Raw genomic sequence first — 13,944 nt, forward strand, 5'->3', positions numbered from 1 at the left:
AAATGGTATCAGAGTGTGATATCCTTTTGTAACCTGGTTTTTTTCACCCTACATTAGATTTTGTGATTTAGCCATGTTGACACATGTAGATTTATTTCATTCCTTTTAACTGCTTCAAAGTATTTCATTGGATGAATAAAACCAGTCTATTCTATTTCCACACAGGGCCAGTTAGATTGTCTCCACTATTCTCTCTTACATCAAGTGAGTACAGGACTCGTCCACTTGTGAATGTGAAGGAAAATATCTCTACCAAGGAGATAGCAGCTTCAACTTTACAAGGTTTGGCATATTTTTTCCTAGATGGTCGTACCAATTTACACTTTTACTAGCAACATAATTCTCATTTCTCTATACTCAGTTCCACACGCGTTATCAGATCTTAATTTTTGTCAATCCCACAGATGCTTAATGGGATCTCATGGTTGTAACTTCCAGTTATGATCACAAGTAAAGTCGATTCCATTTTCTTTTGTAACTGACCTTCTGGAATTGCCTGTTCATTTCCTTTGCCCATTTTTTTTTTCTATTGAGCTGTTTCTCTTAGACATTTTAAGATATTGTACGAATTTCTTCTCGGTTGTATGGGTTGCAAATATTATGGGGTCTATGGCTTGTCTTTACACTTTGTGTGTGATGTCTTTTGCCTTAGAGACGATTTTCATTTTAATGTAGACAAAGTTATCCATCTCTTCATTTACATTTTGCACGTTTTAGACCTTGTTAAAGGAACTGTCCCTTCTCCCACTCTTACAAAGCTGTCCTTCTGTGTTTTCTTCCCAAAGCCCCATAGTAGTTGTGCTTGTTTCCTGTAGGTCTTTAGTGCATCTGGAACTTATTTGGAGGCCTGCTGTAAGATAGGGATCTACTTTATCTTTTCCATATGGATGGCCAATTGTCTCTGAACCAATTATGGCAGCGTCGGTGCAGTCCGCCCTCACCCCCACCCCAAACTTCCAAGCACCCGCTCCGACCTGGGCCGGCTTCTGGCCGCTCTTCCGCTCAGTGGGGCTGTCGGTCTGTCCCCGTCTGGCGAGCTTTCTCTGGGAGCCGTTGCAGAGGCGCTGGTGAAAGCACCACGGCCAAGAGTCATGCTCAGACGAGGTGTTTTTCTTGGTTTCTTTGTTGTTGTTGTTGTTGTTGTTTTCTCTCTCTCTCTTTTTTCAAAAGAGAACTCGGCCGCCGTCCAGCTCTGGCCGCCAAGAATCTCCAGGGCTTCGTTAGAAGGCTCTGGCTCGCCCTACGCCTGCCCCCTCCCGGGCTCAGTTTCCCTCCCCTCACCCCACCGGGCCTCCCCGCCCGCTCCCTCCAGCTCCCGCCGGTATGTCGGAAGAGCTCGAGCGACCTCCTGGAGGATCTGCAGCCCAGCCTTTTCAGGGAGGATCTGGCCGCTCCCTTTGAAGTTAGAGGGTGGGGTCGGAGCTCCTCCTTCAGCCCCGTAGCTCCCCTCCCCCGACAGATCCTCTCCTTGGGGCCGCCTGTCTTCAGAGGCTTAGCCAGGCCCCTCTCCGAGTCTGCCCAGGTGAAGTGGAAGGCTTCTGAGGTGGGAGTGAACTTGCCAGCCCTCCCCTCCTTGTGGCTCTGGAACGGCTGTTTGCTTCCTTTAAAATAATAAGCTGAAAGCAGTTTATGAACACTTGTGAAACGCGAGACTTTAATTTCAGCCTTTTTTTGATTAATAACAGTGCCTTGCTCCTCCTTCTAGTCTCCCAGAAGTGGGAAAGCTTCCTTCAAATCTTAGTTTATAGGCAAACAGGTTAGAACGTGTGAATTTCTCTGAGTTGGAGAAGTTGCAGTGTAAGTTTTCTCTAAGAAGCCATCTCTGACTAGCTAGAGGCTCCTCCAAGTCTGTAGACATGGGTTGGAAACTGAGATGCTTGTGTACATTAGCAGAGCTGAACATAAATCCTCCCAGTTATTCGCAGGCTGTGCTTTCCATTTCTGCTGAGAACTGACCTGGCTGTCTGGGTTAAATGAGATGATGCATGCGCACTTCGCACAGTGCCTGACATAGTCAATGCTCAACAAATATTAGCCACGAGTTGCAACTGGAACTCAGGTATAGCTCAGCGGCTGCTGCCACAGATAAAGATCTTATTCAGAGTAAAAACAAAATGAGTGATTGCTTTAAATACATTTGAAAAAATGAAAACCTAATTACTGTGTGATGATCCTACAGATTCAGTTTCAGATCTGACTTCTGTTGAGGTTGAACAGAAGGCCCAGGTTCATGGTCCTTCTCATAGGGTCTCAAGTTCATTACCCATGGCTTGATTATTGTGTGTTGAGTTTAATTTGCTTGGCTCCGTATTCTCTAATCCAGGTTATGATAATGTAATGGGGATGTGGCATTCCTTTGTTTGAGGCCTTGGTTTGTGTCTGGTAATAAATGCAGCATTTGTCAACTAACAAGTTTGTATATGTCCTAAGCATTTATTGAACATTCCAGGTTGAATAAGACATCATTTTGACTTTTTTTTTTTTTTTTTTTTTTTTTTGCCTCACCTTGCGGCATGAGGGATCTTAGTTCTACAACCAGGGATTGAACCTGGGCCCTCGGCAGTGAAAGCACGGGGTCCTAACCACTGGACCACCAGGGAATTCCCAATAAGACATTATTTTGGATACACCTTCATCTCTGGCCTTTCCTGGATGCCTGGCCCGTAGTATGCCAGGAGCATGGGTATCTTGGGAAGTAAGGAGGCAGAGGTGTGAGGTTTGGAAATGAGGGTGTGTCTCAGGGGCTGGGAGATTTCGGGTCTTGAGACTGGGATCCTAGGACCCCAGGGACTTTAACTTTCAAAACGAAGCCAAAGAAAAAAATTAAACAATGAAGGCAGAGAGCTGAAGCTCTTTCTGTGAAAGGAGTTATGCTAAATTCATATTTGGTTATGAAATAGAATAAACCTGGGTATTTTGTTCTGTATCGTTTTCTCAAGGAATAGGGAAAAGAAACTAAGCCTGAAGGTCATCCTATTTGCCAATTATTTGCTCATTCTTTTATTATGCACCTATACTACGCAGGGCACGCTAATATGAACTGGGGAAATAGAGATAACAGACCCAAGCACTCATGAACTTGTGGAGGAGATAAACTCACAGCAAGGTTGATATGTAGACAGTGCAGAGTTGGGGGCTTAACTTGAGGGTAGAGGCAGGGAGAGGCCAGAGAACTGGCGAAGACTTTTTGGAGGAGGTGGTACCTGGCCTATCTTGAATGTCTGGTAGGAATTAGGCAGGTGGAGAAAGTGGGGGTGGGGGAGTGGGGGGGTGGATACAAATCAATAAGAAGAAAACAAACAGTCAGAAAAAAATGGATGAAAGAAATAGATGGTTCATGATAAGTAAAAAATATATAAAAAGATGCTCAGTCTCACTACTAATCAGAAAAACACACATTTAGGGACTTCCCTGGTGGCACATTGGTTAAGAATCCTCCCTGGTCCGGGGAGGGTCTGGGAAGATCCCACATGCCGCAGAGCAACTAAGCCCATGCGCCGCAACTACTGAGCCTATGCTCTAGAGCCCGCGAGCCACAACTACTGAGCCCACGCACTGCAACTACTGAAGCCCACGTGCCTAGAGCCCGTGCTCTGCAACAAGAGAAGCCACCGTAATGAGAAGCCCGCACACCACAATGAAGAGTAGCCCCCACTCGCTGCAACTAGAGAAAGCCTGCACGCAGCAACAAAGACCCAACACAGCCAAAAAGTAAATAAATTATAATAAATAAATTTACTAAAAAAACCCCACACATTTAAGGCAAAAAATTATATGAACAAAAATTTTAAAGATTGACAATATCTAGTGTTGATGAAGATTCTGAGAAATGGGTGCTTTTATACACTATTTCTATACACTATTAGTGGTAGTATAAATGGATACATTCTGGAGGTAAACTGGCAGAATGATCGATATGTCCATCAACAGAGGTATAGTTAAATAAACTACTCTTAGCCCTACTAAGGAATATAAAGGAGCCATTTGTAAGAAAGATAAGGTAGGGACTTCCCTGGTGGTTCAGTGGGTAAGACTCCACGCTTCCAATGCAGGGGGCCTGGGATCGATCCCTGGTCCGGGAACTAGATCACACATGCATGCCACAACTAAGAAGCCCACATGCCACAACTAAGAAGCCCGCATGCCGCAACTAAAGATCCCACACGCCCACCGCAACGAAGATCCCTCGTGTGCAACTAAGACCCGGCGCAGCCAAAAGAAACAAATATTAAAAAAAAAAAGAAAGAAAGATAAGGTAGAGCTATCATTGGTGTGGAAAAGTGGCCAACCATGGCAGCTGACAAAAACAAGTTACAGAACAATATGCTCGGTCTCATTCCTTATGACAAATCAGAAACAAAAGTATTTTTTGAGTGCATGTGGAAGGAAAAAAAAGGTGTGTGTGTGTGTGTGTGTGTGTGTGTGTATGTGTGTGTATGCGTGTGTTGAGGGAGTTTATGGTGTGGAAGAAACAGCATATGTATGGTCCAGATGTGGGAGATGGCATGTTGAGTTTAGGGGGAATGAGGGAAATTTCATGTAGTGAACTGGAGAAGTCAGCAGGCACTAGACCTGGATGCTCCTTGAGGACTAGGAAGCCACTGAAGGATTCTGAACAGGGCTGGGACAGACTCAGATTTGCCTTTTAGAAAGATGCTTCTGGTATCAGCGAGACAGGCATGGAGTGGAGCAAGAGGCAAGGTTACCAGCCAGGCCTGAAATGAGGAGGGCCCTGCCCAAGGGACAGAGTTGAGAGATACTGAGTGGAGAGAATCTACAGCAGTTCAAGATGACTGAACGTGTCATGGGGGTAAGGGAGAGGGAAGACTCTGAGCGGACAGATTTCAGTCTTGGGATGTTGGGTGAAGGTAGGGCCGTGTACTGAGACACAGGGAATTCAGGAGGAGTGTGTTTGCACAGGTTGAGTTTGAGAGGCCTGAAGAATATCCAGATGGAAGTCAGGGGCCAGTACGCAACAGGGAATACACAGGCCTAGAGCTAAGGAGCAATGTCTAGGTGGAGAGTCGGCTGTACCCAAGTGGCAGTTAAAGCCATAGGCCCGAATAGGGTCACTCAGGGAGACTGCATGGTGTGGGATGGTCCTAGCTTGGAAGAGGACTGGAATAGAACCTGATAGAATACAACACCTAGGGGGTAGGAAGACTGTATTGCAAAGAAAAATGAAGGAGCAAGCAAAAAGGCAGAAGAAAAACTAGTGCATATCAGTGAGGTTTGATTGCCTACCCTCTTCATTCCTGGCAGAGCCCTGACTTTGTTCTGCATTCCACCTTTCCTCCAAGCAGCAGTAAATCCTGATTAATCCAAGCCAACTCTGGTTATCACAGTGTCCTTGCCAGCAACTGATTTAGGAAGGGACATGTGATGCAATTTAGGTCAGTGAGATGTAAGGAAAGACTTCTGGGGTCTTCTGGGGAATGTCTCCTCACTGGATAAAAATAGATAGGAAGAGGGAATTCCCTGGCGGTCCAGTGGTTAGCTTTCGGCGCTTTCACTGCTGAGGCCCGAGTTCAATCCCTGGTGGGGGAACTAAGATCCTGCAAGGTGCGAGGCGTGGCCAAAAAGAAAAGAAAGGAAGAGACACACTCTCTTCTTCCATTGCATGTTGGGGGCTTCCCTGGTGGTGCAGTGGTTAAGAATCTACTTGCCAATGCAGGGGACACGGGTTCGAGCCCTGGTCCGGGAAGATCCTACATGCCACAGAGCAACTAAGCCCATGCGCCACAACTACTGAGCCTGCGCTCTAGAGCCTGTGAGCCACAACTGGTGAGCCCTCGTGCCACAACTACTGAAGCCTGAGCGCCTAGAGCCTGTGCTCCGCAAGAAAAGCCCCCACTCGCCACAACTAGAGAAAGCCCGCGTGCAGCAATGAAGACACAACGCAGCCAAAAATAAATAAATTAAAATAAATAAATTTAAAAAAAGAACACAGGTTTGAGCCCTGCTCTGGGAAAATTCCATATGCTGCGGAGCAACTAAGCCCGTGCACCACAACTACTGACCTGTGCTCTAGAGCCTGCGAGCCACAACTACTGAAGTCCATGCACCTAGAGCCCGTGCTCCCAACAAGAGAAACCAATGCAATGAGAAGTCCGTGCACAGCGACGAAGAGTAGCCCCCGCTCAACTAGAGAAAGCCCGCGTGCGCAGCAATGAAGACCCAATGCAGCCAAAAATAAGTCAATAAAATAAATAAATTTATTTAAAAAATTGCATGTTGGCACCTGGAACTGCAACAGTCTTCTTTTAACTGTGCAGAGAGCATCTTGAGGATAAGCCATCGTGCTGAGGGTGGTAGAGCAGAAAGATGGAAGGCACCTGGGTCCCTGATAAGGCAGCCCTGGAGCTGCCTCATATCTGGACCTCTTAAAATGTGGGATATTTCCTTATAATTTAAATCTTTAAAAAAAATTTTTTTTTACTTGCAGCTGGAGGCATGGCCATAGAGAAGGATACTGCAGAAGCCTAGGAAGGAGAAGTTTCCGAGTAGGAAATGATTTGACATCTGAGGCTGCAGGGAGATGGAGTAATATGGAGATAGAAAAGAGTCCTTCTAGTGTGGGGGAACACTGGTGACTTTGGTGAGGATAGTGACCCTGGGCTACGAGAATAAAAACTAGATTGCAGAAGGTTACTTACCCTTATACATAATTGGCACTAATGAATCCTAAAATTAAGACATGAATGAAAGATAAGGAGGTGGGCAGGGAGTATAGACTTTAAAACAGGGGCCTTCATCTGGGGCTCACTGATCCCCTCCAAGGGGTCTATGAATAGAATTCAGGGGAATCCATGAACTTGGATGAGAAGAAAATTACATTTTGATTTTTCACTCACCTCTAATTAAAATTTAGCCTCCCCTTCCATTATAACTGTAGGCATCACATTTCACGAGTATTAGCAGTGACTGTGACTTTGTCACCTGTAAAAATCACAGCTATTTTTAGATCACATGACAGTTGATGCAGATGTTGCAAAGTATTGTTTATAATCATAACTGCTTGCGAATATGGGAGCTATTAGACTCGCTTCAAGATCTTATGTATTTATTTTCTTTTAAAAAATATTTATTTATTTGGCTGCATCCAGTCTCAGTTGCAGCATGTGGGATCTTCGTCACCATGTGCCGGATCTTTCAGTTGTGGCATGCAGGATCTTTAGTTGTGGCATGCTAACTCTTAGTTGCAGCATGTGAGATCTAGTTCACTGACCAGGGATCGAACCCGGGCCCCCTGCATTGGGAGCTCAGAGTCTTAGCCACTGGACCACCACATAAGTCCCAGTATCTCATTATTTAATGCATTCATGGATGACAGAAAAATAAAATGAAAGAAGCACATGTATTACTGTGTCACAAATTTTAATCTATTGTAACAACTGTATTTCAATATAATTGGTTTCCATGGTAATTCTATGTGTATTTTTTGTTGTTGTTTTGTTTTGTTTTGTTGTTTTTTGCAGTATGCAGGTCTCTCACTGTTGTGGCCTCTCCCGTTGCAGAGCACAGGCTCCGGACGCACAGGCTCGGCAGCCATGGCTCACAGGCCCAGCTGCTCCGCGGCATGTGGGATCTTCCCGGACCGGGGCACGAACCCGCGTCCCCTGCATCGGCAGGCGGACTCTCAACCACTGCGCCACCAGGGAAGCCCTGTTTTGTTTTTGATTATGAAATTTGTGCTTTTATTTCTAGGAATTGGGTTCATAGTTTTCATAAAATTCTTAAAGCCAGAAAAGGTTAACAAACCCTTGAATCAAAATATGCTATTCACCATTCTCTAGAAATGCCCATCTTCCTGCAGCTGATTTCTTGCTCTCTATTATTCTTACTCTGTTCCATCTCTGCCAGTTGGAATCTTATCAGTTTTTCGAGGCCCTTCTCAAAGGCTACTTCCTCCATAGAACCTTTCCTAATGTGATCTCTTCCTCCCTTAAATATCTAAATCTTTTTGTTTGTAACTCTTTGGGGGACAATTAGTATAGTTTCCCTCACTTCTACTATTCTTTATGCTTGTTATTTCCCCTTCCAGATTATGAATATCTTTTTTTTTACATCTTTATTGGAGTATAATTGCTTTACAATAGTGTGTTAGTTTCTGCTTTATAACAAAGTGAATCAGTTATACGTATACATATGTTCCCATATCTCTTCCCTCTTGCATCTCCCTCCCTCCCACCCTCCCTATCCCCTATGTGTATTGTTGTATGCATTCAGAAATCTACCAGACTGCCAAAAGCATCCGTGGTGTGAAAAAGTTTAAGAATTCCAGCTTTAAAGGGGAAAAGAGAGAAAGGGAGACTTTTACAGAGGAGGTGGGAATGTAGCGTCTGGGGAACACTGCTGTTTAGAACATGGGAGAAGCTTGCAAAAGCCTCCGTATTTCAACATCATGTTGAAATACTGAAGGGACAGAGAGGATTCTAAGAACCAAGTCCCTGAGGAGACTGGAGCTATTGGGACGCAGGGCTCAGGTGGAGGGATTAACTACAGGAAGGAAACTTTTCCCACAGTGAAAGGGAGGAAAGGATGAGTGTGGATAAAAATAAGTGTTTTAGTGGGGTGGGAGTGGGGGGCAGGAAGTTGAGGGGGATTCTGCCTGATGGCTTCTATTTTCACTGTCAAGTAGGAGTGAAGTTATCTGCTTCGAGTGAGAGTGAGAGGGGAGGTGAACAAAGGTTGGGAGCAGAAGAGAGGGCTGACAAGGACAAGTAGAAGGACTCCCAGCCCAGGGGCTGGAGAAGGTTGGGGCAGTTAGGGACCATCAGGATGTCAAGGCAATAGTCTGCAGTGGGGGGGGAATGCTGCCTCGGGCAGTGTTCAGCTGCCCAAATGTGGGTGTCAGAGGCAGATCAGTGAGAGCCAGGGCTGGGTTTTACCAGGGGGGTGAGGTAAAGATCTGGGGAATAAAGGAGGGATGGATCAGATTATCCAGACTGCCTGGACAAGAATGTAACGCTAGGAAGGGGCTGATTGCTTGGGAGAGGGAAATCAACATTAGAAAGAAGAATGGGACAAAGGGAATGAGAAGGTGGAGGTGCAGGAAGCTGTGGTGCAAGAGTGAGACAGTCAAGTTTGAAGTTAAGGAGTAGTTTGTGGGATGGCAAGTGCTGAGGTCTGTCCATAGTGTGGGTGACAAGTAGAGAAGTGGTAAAGGACATTGGAGGTGACGAGGTCAGGGAACAGCCAGTACAGTCAGGACCATCCATATGATGGTGAGGCTTGGAGTGGAGAGGAAAGTCTGGAGAATGTGGAAGAATGATTTGGAAGTAGGTAGGTCTTTGGAGCAAGCAGTAAAAGAGTGTGGTGGTGGATAACAGGTGCCTCAAAGGAGGAGGAGGGGTGCTTCCCTGGTGGGGCAGTGGTTAAGAATCCGCCTGCCAATGCAGGGGACATGGGTTCGAGCCCTGGCCCGCGAAGATCCCACATGCCACGGAGCAACTAAGTCCATGTGCCACAACTACTGAGACTGTGCTCTAGAGCCCGCGAGCCACAACTACTGAGCCCACATGCTGCAACTACTGAAGCCTGCATGCCTAGAGCCCGTACTCTGCAACCAGAGAAGCTGCCACAATGAGAAGCCCGCACACCGCATCGAAGAGTAGCCCCCACTCGCTGCAACTAGAGAAAGCCTGCGTGCAGCAACGAAGACCCAACACAGCCAAAAATAAATAAATGAAATAAATAAATTTATTTTAAAAGAAAAGGAGGAAGAGGGCTTTTTCAACAAGGTAAAAGAGTAATTCTCTAAACCTATGGACTGGGAGAAAATATTTACAAACAATGCAACTGACAAGGGCTTAATTTCCAAAATATACAAACAGCTCATACAGCTCAATAACAAAAAAACCAACAACCCAATCAAAAGTGGGCAGAAGACCCAAACAGACATTTCTCCAAAGAAGAATCCAGATAGCCAATAGGCACATGAAAAGATGCTCAACATCTCTAATTATTAGAGAAATGTAAATCAAAATGACAATGAAGTACCACCTCACACCAGTCAGGATGGCCATCATTAAAAAGTCTACAAATAACAAATGCTGGAGAGGGTGTGGAGAAAAAGGAGCCCTCCTACACTGCTGGTAGGAATGTAAATTGGTGCAGCCACTGTAGAGAACAGTATGAAGGTTCCTTAAAAAACTAAAAATAGAGTCGCCATATAACCCAGCAATCCCACTCCTGGGCATATATCTGGAGAAAAACATGGTCCAGAAGGAGACATGCACCCCAGTGTTCATAGCAGCACTATTTACAATAGCCAAGACATGAAGCAACCTGAATGTCCAACAGATGAATGGATAAAGAAGATGTGGTATACATACGCAATGGATTATTACTCAGCCATAAAAAAAGAATGAAATAATGCCATTTGCGGCAACATGGATGGACCTAGAGACTAGCATACTAAGTGAAGTAAGTCAGAAAGAGAAAGACAAATACCATATGATTTCACTTATGTGTGGAATCTAAAATATGGCACAAATGAACCTATCTACAAAATAGAAATAGACTCAGACATAGAGATCAGACTTCTGGTTGCCAAGGGGGAAGCGGGGAGAGGGATGGACTGGGAGTTTGGGGTTGGTAGATGCAAACTCTTACATTTAGAATGGATAAACAACAAGGTCCTACTGTATAGCACAGGGAACTATATTCAATATCTCACAATAAACTGTAATAGAAAAGAATCTGAAAAACAATATACCTGGATATCTATATATATCTGAATCACTTTGCTATACACCAGAAACTAACACAACATTGTAAATAAACTATATTTCCAAAAAAAGAGAGTAATGTCTAAAAATAGCAATAAGGAGATGAAAAATGCCTACCCACCATGAGGTGAAAAGTGAAGACCCATGCTCCTGCTGTGTAGTCAGGCCTTCAAACAAATAAACAAAAAAACCAACAAAAGAAAAAACCAAAAAAACACTAGCCTTTATCGAAGAGGCCAGGAAGAATCACATGATTTTGGACCAGACACCATATAGTAAGATGGTTTCCAACCCCAGAAGGTAGTCCCCTACCATGCTCCACCCCAACTGGAGGTATCAGCAGCAAAACAGCAGAGGCCTATTTGGTTTTATCACAAAGGTGGGTGTGGGCAATACTGAGTGCCTAGAGATCAGAGTTACTAAATGTCCTGCAACGTACAGGACAGACCCATACTGTGGGTGCCAAAATGCCAGTAGGGTATCTCATACACTTTACAGATGAGGAGACTGGGGGGTCAGAGAGCTGAGACGTGTACTTAGGCTTTGGAGCTTCTGTCTGTCTTGTTGTTATATTAAGATCTGTGTCTGTGTCTTAGATCACTGTGGTAGACATTGTTGGTTGGCGAGGCCAATCCCCTCTGTCTAGTCACCTTCCAGTGATTGGTCTATGGTTGCCTCAGTTCTGGCCAGTGAGATGTAAGCAGAAGCCATGGAGCGAGACTCCTGGGAGCACTTTTTCAGAAGGGCAAGTGCAGCCGGATGCCCCTTCCACCTTTGCTCTATTCCCTTCCTTCTGCTTGGAACTTGGTTCAGCAACTGTCTTGTGTCCATGAGCACAAAAAGCCACACATTAGTGATGGAAGAACACAAAGAGAGAAAGGCCATGTGTCCTGATGGCTTCCTAATAGGTACCGCAACCCTGGACTCCCCACCTCTGGGTTTACCAAGTGAGAAAAACAAAATACTATTTATTTAAGCTACTCTTAATTGAATGCTCTTTTCATTGCAGCTGACTGCATTTCTACCTGATGGAGTCAGAGGGCCAGTGAGTAACAGAGCGGCGGTTAGACCCAGGTGTTCTCTCTCCCAATCTAATATTCTTTCCTTGAGAGCAGTGATCCTCAAAGTGTGGATCCCAGACAAGCAACATCAGCATTGCCTGGGAACTTGTTAGAAATGCAGGGAATTCCCTGGCAGTCCAGTGGTTAGGACTCGGTACTTTCACTGCCTGGGTTCAATCCGTGGTCAGGGAACTCAGATCTCATAAGCCTTGCAATGCGGCCAAAAAAAAAAAAAAAAAAAGAAAGAAAGAAATGCAGAATTTCAAACCCCACCTCAGATCTGGGGGTGGGGCCCAACAATCTGGTTTAAGGAGCCCTCCCCATGATTCTCATGCACCTCAGTTTGAAAGCCATTGCTCTCTAGCTATGCTCCTCAGATATGGTTCTGGCCCAGCAGGATCAGCCTCACTTAGAGACTTGTTAAAAAATAACAAGGTCCCACCCAAGATCTACTGGATCAGGATCTGCGTTTTTAGGAGATCCCTGGGTTATTTGTATGTACATTGAACTTTAAGGAGCATTGCTCAACAATATGCTCCATTGAGTCTTTTTATTTCTCTTATTGAAGCAAGAGTGCTAAAAACATAGATCCCTGACCAGGCTGAAATAACACACTCAGGATTCAGCTATGCACATCACGTAACAAAATCTAAACATTTTAAAATTAAAAAGATATAATCTATAATTAAACTTTCAAACTTTTGATTTTGGACATTTAAAAACATAAAAAGTAGCAAGGATCATATAATTGCACCCTATGTACTTCATACTTGATTTCAAGTGAAGAACTTATCCTATGTATAAATTTGAGAACGTTCTTTTAGGAATCTCTTGAATGCTAAGGTAAATTTGTGTATGCCATCAGTGCTCTGTAAAATAATCATGCACTATTTTAGGAATAAGTGATTGGGGCTTCCCTGGTGACTCAGTGGTTAAGAATCCGCCTGCCAACGCAGGGGACACGGGTTTGAGGCCTGGTCTGGGAAGATCCCACATGCCGTGGAGTAACTAAGCCTGTGCGCTGCAACTACTGAGGCTGCGCTCTAGAGCCCTTGAGCCACAACTACTGAGCCCATGTGCCACAACTACTGAAGCACGCGCACCTACAGCCCGTGCTCCACAACAAGAGAAGCCACCTTAATGAGAAGCCTGCGCACTGCAACAAAGAGTAGCCCCGACTCGCAGCAACTAAAGAGAAAAGTCCGCTTGCAGCAACAAAGACCCAATGCAGCCAAAAATAAACAAACAAATAAATTTATAAAAAAAAGAATAAATGATTGTGTTTTAATATCTTTATACCCACTAGAGAAAGGATAGGGGCAAATTTCAATTTTTTGATTTTATTATGTATTTTTTGTATCCTTTTTTATACTACTTATTGGAAATTATGTATTTCATGATGACAGTTTCAGGATTCTGTGTTTGTCCTTAGTTCATGTCCATGTTATCCCTGTAACTGTGGCTGGGGAGAATGTAATGGCTACATTCTCTTAGTTGGAAATAGCTACAGTTACAGCCATCAAATGGATGACCTTAGGCCCTCATTTCAGTCTGCCCTAAAACACATTTTGCTAGGAATGCCTGCTTTAAAATGTATTTAATTTTTTTAATCTTGATATTCTTTAAATGTACTTTCCAGAAAAGTAGCTTTTAGAGAGATAGAAATGTTTCTGTCATTTTCATTATTTGTTATAACTTCTTTGTGTGGAACGGGGGTCCTGTCTATTCAAATTGTTGTCACTGTGCATTACAATGTTCATTTATTGGAGGCATAGTGACAGCATGCTAGAGCTGGATGGGACATAAAAATCATTTATTAATTAAACCTTCTCAACCTTTCCCCCACAGTGTTCACAGAGAAAATGGCAACTACACCCTAAGGAAAGGGAAGGGTAGAGGCAGTTCTCCTCGGGAGGGGTTGCCTGGGGGCTCCTGTCACCCCTATAGCTCATTTACCATTATAACCATTTTTAAATGTAGAATTCAGTGGCATTAAGTACATTCACACTGATGTGCAACCATCGAGATAGCTTCTTTTTCTCTTTTTTATTGAAGCATAGTTGATTTATAATGTGTTAATTTCTGCTGTATAGCAAAGCGATTCAGTTATACATATATATACATTTTTTAATATTCTTTCCATTATGGTT

The sequence above is a fragment of the Leucopleurus acutus genome, assembly GCF_964270905.1.
Source record: "Leucopleurus acutus genome assembly, chromosome: 19".
In the NCBI taxonomy this organism is placed as follows: Eukaryota; Metazoa; Chordata; class Mammalia; order Artiodactyla; family Delphinidae; genus Leucopleurus; species Leucopleurus acutus.